At 35.7% G+C, this 6732-nt stretch overlaps 1 long non-coding RNA gene across 1 annotated transcript in view; it reads left to right on the forward strand.

Annotated features, from left to right (window-relative positions):
* LOC137154228 (uncharacterized) overlaps nt 1-5668 on the forward strand; it is a 266528-nt gene extending 260860 nt beyond the window's left edge. Inside the window, exon 3 of the long non-coding RNA XR_010920169.1 lies at nt 5030-5668. This is a non-coding gene — a long non-coding RNA (uncharacterized lncRNA). The remainder of the gene's footprint in view (nt 1-5029) is intronic.
* Nucleotides 5669-6732: the final 1064 nt, after the last annotated feature.

The raw sequence follows: 6732 nt of genomic DNA on the forward strand, positions 1-6732 counted from the left end.
TGGGGGAACTGATTTCAACAGGAGCAAGATCAATGGCCAAGCTTCCACAGAATTCAGTGGGAATAGAATGAGGGTCTTGGGTTGTATGAGATTCAGCTAGCCATTCTAGAGGGTTTTGGTCACCTGTATAAGGATCTCCACATTTCAGCCTTGTGTTTTTGGGCTCAGTAAGTCAAACTACCCCTCAGAACAAAACAATGGGAACTAGCTGAAGGTTAAATACCTTAGTTATGAAACCAATGAGACTTCCCTTGCTATTCTCTGCTGAACCATAACTCATAGGCCAGACCCCTCAGCTTATCTCCTGTGATGGAGGGAGAGAGGAAGGAAGCAGACATTGTGGCATTCTGTCTCCTTTAAATTTGCAAACTACTTTGGAGCCCATTGATTTTAGTGGCAATTGAATCAGGCTCTAATTAAATGTAATTTATTATCTGTCTCGGTTTCCTAATTTAGTTTATGTGACTGGCACTAATACGGCAGATCACATAGACTAGGTGTATCGGGCTTGCATACATGCCATTTCTTTGGAGATCTACAGTAAATCAAGATGCACTCTAGTAGAATTATAGGATAATGTTTTAACTAGGATTAACCAGACAGCTGTCTTAATGCATTAGACACAGCAATGCTTTCTCTTTCCTTGAATGTCAAATACAAATTCATACTTTTTCGACCTCTCTTTTGGGCTAATGAAAGAAACTAGGGGTGCTGGAACAATTTTTATAATGGGAGTGTTGAGAACCATTGAACTATATATAGCGGAAACCACTTCAATCTAGGGGTGTGTGGTAGCACCCCGCACACTTAATTCCAGCACCGGTGATAGAAACTCCCTTTCCAGTCGTGTCAATTTATTCATTGCCCTTCTTATGATATAACAGGCTATTTATACAGTATACAATCACTTCCCAAACTTCAGTCTTTGTTATGATTCTCCCTCAACATTCCAACTGTTAATTATTTTTTGGGACCGAAATGTTCCCTGAATGCTTTTTATTTTTTTTAATCTTGCTTTGCTGTGTATGTAAAATGCAAGCCATATTATGGTGCAAATGACGCTAAGAGTAAGGGTTTCAGAAAACTTTAAAGGTTAAAAAAAAAAGAGTGCCAAAATGCCCAACACTTGGGAGCTATAAACAAATAAATAACGATAGTCTTCACAAATGGATTTTTAGATATATTTAGTCTGAATAATCTGGCCTTTTAATGGTAAAGCAAATCAGTTGGAGAAAATTCCCAACTTTTCAGAAGTGGTTCTGACTATCTTTAGTGAATAATTATCAGTAGGAACAAACTACTGTATATGTGGAACATTGTTAACTGTTGATACCTGCTGTGAGATGCCCTTCTTTGAGTTGAACCTCATGCACTGATTTTGATACATTGCACATTACGATGCATATCCAGTGCCTATGATGAGCTCTGTTTGAACAGTAAATTAACACATCCACCTCTGTTATCTTTAAAACTCTCACGCTTAGTGTTGTGGGTTCCAACCCCACTTCAGAGTGCATCTATAACAGGAATAGGCAACGTTAAGGTAGTACAGGGACACAAAATCCACTAAAACCCTTTGGCAGACCATGCTTTTTTTAAAAAGAATTGATATTGCATAACTCAGAATTGATTGTTACTATACGTGTTAACACACCATGTTAACCATGTATTAAAAATGTGAAACTGAAGTGTTCTTATATATAAACCCTCTTATAGCACAACCTTTAAAAAAATAAATTAAAACAGTTCATATGTAAATTTTTCACTAATATTTTTTCAATGTGCAGAAGAGCATGGATTTAATACATGACAATAAAAAATAAAAAGATCGTTCTCAATGCTTTTCCTCTGATGCTTCTAATCATTATAGTATCTTGCTAGTCAATGTGAAATTTGAGCGAGAGCCTTCCTGTATGTTGAGAATGGCTCTTCTATAGCAAGTTTACTGCATCCAACCTCAATAAAATGGAAAGCTGTTTCCTTGGTCATTCAGTTCCTTTCCATTGACTTGAAATGATTCAGAGTAGAGAAGTCACTTTAACAAATGTTAGTACTCTCAGACATAGAACACAATTCGAGCAACCACTTCCTCAGATTTGAGAAAGGGGACTCAAGACGCCGTTTCCAAAACTGAATGCCCCCTTCATTCTTCTTTGCAACAAAGAAAGGATCAACCTGCAGTTTACACAGTGCTAGTTGCAATTCAGAAGGCTGGTCATTGACAACAGTTGCTAGTGGATTATTAAAAAGGAATCAGGTGAGGTTGAAAATGTTCAAAATCCTTAAAGCTTTTGTTAAATGTGTCAGTAGTGTACCTGCTAAATTCTGACTTGTGCACTTGCAGTTCCAATGAAAGTGCAGCACATGTTGTAAAATATGCAAAATCCAAATGCAACAGGTGAGTCTTAAAAAGTGTGTGCTTGCTTTGGAAGTCATCCATGTGAGGAAGAAGGTCTGACGCAGACTGGTCCATGCCTTGCAATTGCAGATTCAAATGATTCAGATGTCTGGTTATGTCAGTCAAGAACGCCATGTCACAAAGCAAAACTGAGTCTTCCATGTTTTTCTGAAAGGCAACAATCCCTTTTGAACTGCAAAGAATCTCTCAAGGCATTTATTACAACTGATCCATTGCACTTCAGTGTTCAATTCCAAATCACTGTGCTCTGCATCCACTTCCTCAAGAACAGCGACAAATTTGAAGTGACTCAGTGATGTGTTGCTACCTCAGATCAAGTGTGTAACTTTTATGAGCACACTCATGAAATGATCAATGTTAAGTGATTTTCCATACAGTGACAGAAGAATGTAGTGCTGGGCTGTGCATTCATCCACCCCCGCTGTGCAGTAATAAACCTGCAAACCTGGTCTTTGCTCCATGCACAGCAGGTGCTCCATTTGTAGAGACAGCTGATAACTTTTCCACTCCTCCAAAATCTGCAGCAGCCTCCTGAATTACACCACAAATATCTGCACCCTTTGTTGTTCCATGTAATGAGGCTAACTTAATAAATGCTTCATGCAGAATAGTTGTGCACTTCATGATAACCCAAAGAAGTGCAGAATTACTCCACCTAGTAGATCTTCCACTTGAAACAGGAGCTTATTATTCACAGTAGATCACAGAAAAAAATACTGAGAAATGATAAATAAGAAATGTCGCAGCAGAATAAATCATCTGTTAACAATTGGTGAGCCGAATAAAATGATCTGGAAGGCCAGATGCAGCCCCCAGCCTACTATTGCCTACCTCTGATCTATAGGGTCCCATAGGAAGGTTCTTGAAAAGGAATGAGAGAAGGCACAGAGGTTTGTGGAGTATAATTGCTGCCAGGCTTCTCTTTAAAACACCAAATGCCAAACCTTCTCTGAGATAGAGGAGGCAGGATAGAAAATAAAAGCCAGTTTGTGTTCCCTGCCCATAAATACTGGCCCTTAATTCTGTATGCAAATGAACATCCCGTGTGAACCACCGGGGCATGCCTATAAGATGCAGTGCAACACCACAAAAATGTAATTTAATTCAGATTTCACAGAAACATTTAGAACAAGACTGATTCTTTGCTACATTTTAGAACAGTGGAATACAAGTCATTGCACTTCCTTATCTTGGCCTTTTCTTCTTTTCTCTTTTTTCTCCACTACGTCTATTTTGCATCATCTCCTTTTTTCCATTTACAGACGGGCATTATTAGTGCCTTTACATTTTTTTTTTATTGTTAAATACCATCATGAAACATCCAATAACATGAAACATGTTACATCAACATGAAAATCCAATAAAAATTTGTTTTGGTAGAAACATGACTTTCAGTGTAATCCTAACTCATAATTGGTTCAGCCTATAATCTGAATCATTAACATATTAGTCAAAGAAAATATAAGGTTCATATTGGCTTTGTCTCAATGAAGCATGCTATAGTTTGTAAATACATTTGCTTTATTATTGATATACTAATTATTTTTACCTTCCTTTCCACTTTGTTTTGGGAGGAAACTAAATAGAATATTTTATGTTACGGACAAACATGTTATTTATAAAAACATCTTATTTTATACCGTCTCATATAAACAGAGAATTTTCTCTCTTCTCTTTGCTTTTTTCCTTGTTTGTTGGTTTTTTGATTGACCTTTTCCCCCCCAGCACATAAAACTCTCACACCAAATACTTTTATCTGTATTATAGACAAAGGGCTTATTAATTTGCGATCAATTTAGTTTCACTCTTACTGTAATATTTAGAACCACTTTTGCCTATAGGGCTGACAGAAGAGCTGTCTTTGGATTTCTTACAAAGACAGTATCTGGGGGAAGGTGGTGGTATGCTAATTTAAATTCTCCCTCTCTGTTTTAAAGGAACATTATAGTTCCTTTAAGAAATTTGAGTATTATAGTTTAAATATCTGGCTTTTGCTTGGAGGCAATTTGTTTCAGAATTCTTGTCCAAATTAAACACGAATAGACTACACCCATTTATACACAAATTATGGGTCTTATTAAACCCTTTTCCCACTTGTTAGGCATTGATATATCTCACTGAAATTAATGGGAATTATGCCTGAGTAAAGTGGGCGTAGAAAGTACTAAAGGGCGGGAGAGGGTTGCCTGAGATAGTAAATCACATCCACTTGCATGTTGTGCGTTTAACTGAAATTGTTCATTTCATTTGAAAGGTCGTGGCTGTATAATTCTGATTTTCACAATTAGGAATATTTTTAAAATATAAAGTTTAACATTACTGTGCATGTTTAAATATTCATTTGTCTGTTTGGTGGACCAGAGATTTAAAAATCAAATGACAATCTATTTCTTTTTTCTTTACAAGCTACTTCATGAATAAATAACATGGCAGATCATTTGAAACAAAAGGACTAGGGCTATCAGGGACTAATACAAATCAAAATTAAAAGCAAACCTTTCTGTGGGGTTACCTTATGTCAACATTTTTTTTTCTTGGAAAGCCTAAAATTAACCAATGGATCACAGAGGTGTTCCAGTGACCCCAACATTCCTGTGATTCATGTTCCAGATAACCAATCAGAGCAGATACGCAGAGGAGGACGACCCTGTGGCACCCTTCTTGATCCCCATCCATATGGAGAACCTTGAATATCCATTTTGAGAGTATACGAGATACCCACTAATATGTGTTGCCTATGTGAAATCAGGACCTGCAGTTTAAAATTACAGTGCAATCACTTTTTCAATAAATTATTAATTAAAATAGTCTCTATAACACAGACTGATATACTTCGTTATACACAAGTAATAACTGCTATTACATTTTACAAATTAATATGTGTGCAAAAGCATATTATTTGCAGACTTTCTGAACAGTTTTTCTTTCTCAAATTTAAATATATTTTAAAAAACAGGCCAATCTATTATGTATGATAATTTTGTCACTGGAGTTTTCCTGAGATTGTAAACCACATCCACTTGCATGTTGTGCATTTAAGTGAAATTCTTTATTTCATTTTAAAGGTCATGGCTGTATAATTCTGATTTTTGCAAATAGGAATATTTTCAAAATGTAAAGTTTAACTTTACTGTGCATGTTTAAATATTCATTTATATGTTGGGTGGACCAGACATTTGAAATTCAAATGACAATCTATTTCTTTTTTCTTTTCAAGCTACTCCATGAATACAAAGCATTGCAGATCATTTGAAACAAATTAAAAAAATATTCTGTTGTCATTCAACAAGAACCAATTTATTTGATTAAACAGAACAAACTCTGATTCCACTTATGTAACTCTGAAGGCCCAGCTAAGCAGATCTTACTCTATTTTATTGAAATACTTTGATATAAACAAGTAAGGAAGAATTATTCTGATAACTTTCAAACAGCAAATTAATATTATGCATAGACCACAGAGAATTACACGACATCGTAAGATATTATTATGCGATAACTTATTCTTTTTTATTTTGACTTATGATTGCTTTAAAATCTTGAATTTTAAACTGTCTAGTTATATAATGATTAAGATAAAATGTCCACTTAAGTTTGAAAATTCATAGTGCAAATTAGTTATATATTCCTGCACAAAGACTAACATTAAACCAGCATTATGGATTAGGTATTCAAAGTGCCATGCATCTGTTATGCATCTGAAAATAAGCAGTTAGTTACAAACATTGATTTTTCATGTTCCAGAACAAATATTTATTCATGCAGTATGTATTTAGGGAGGTTAAAAATCTAATTGCGCAGCATCACCCATTCAGATTAGTATCATGCATAAATGAATGGAGCCACCAGCTAATAATACAAATAAAAATGTGTAGCAATACATATGGCCCATTCTGACTAGACAAATGAACCCCACCATAAAGAAGTCAAGAAATATGAGATTGGTAACAAGCTAGTAAAATACATTAGAAAATACCTAGTTGTTCCTAGCTGTCAGCTTGATCCAACTCCCATAGAAATCAGTGAAAGACTTTCCAATGACTTCAACAGAAATTGCATCAGGCCCTGATGATGGTGATGTTAATTTTTTTCCCTCACAGTCCAGCACCAACAGCCCAGTCCTGAGGCCTTTGCACACAAGTAACTCTCACTGAAATCAACAGGAGTTTTGCATGCACAAGGATTGTTGGATGGGTCCCTAAAACATTGGTTTTAATACTTCCACCTGCTTTTGTTGTCTATGTGGGGTCCACAAAGGAAAATATCATTTTCTATTGAATTCTTTTTTTTTTTTTTTTTTTCAAATCAGGCGA

This window comes from Emydura macquarii, unplaced genomic scaffold, assembly GCF_026122565.2.
Source record: "Emydura macquarii macquarii isolate MOO-44397 ecotype Brisbane River unplaced genomic scaffold, CSIRO-AGI_Emac_v2 contig_1253, whole genome shotgun sequence".
In the NCBI taxonomy this organism is placed as follows: Eukaryota; Metazoa; Chordata; order Testudines; family Chelidae; genus Emydura; species Emydura macquarii.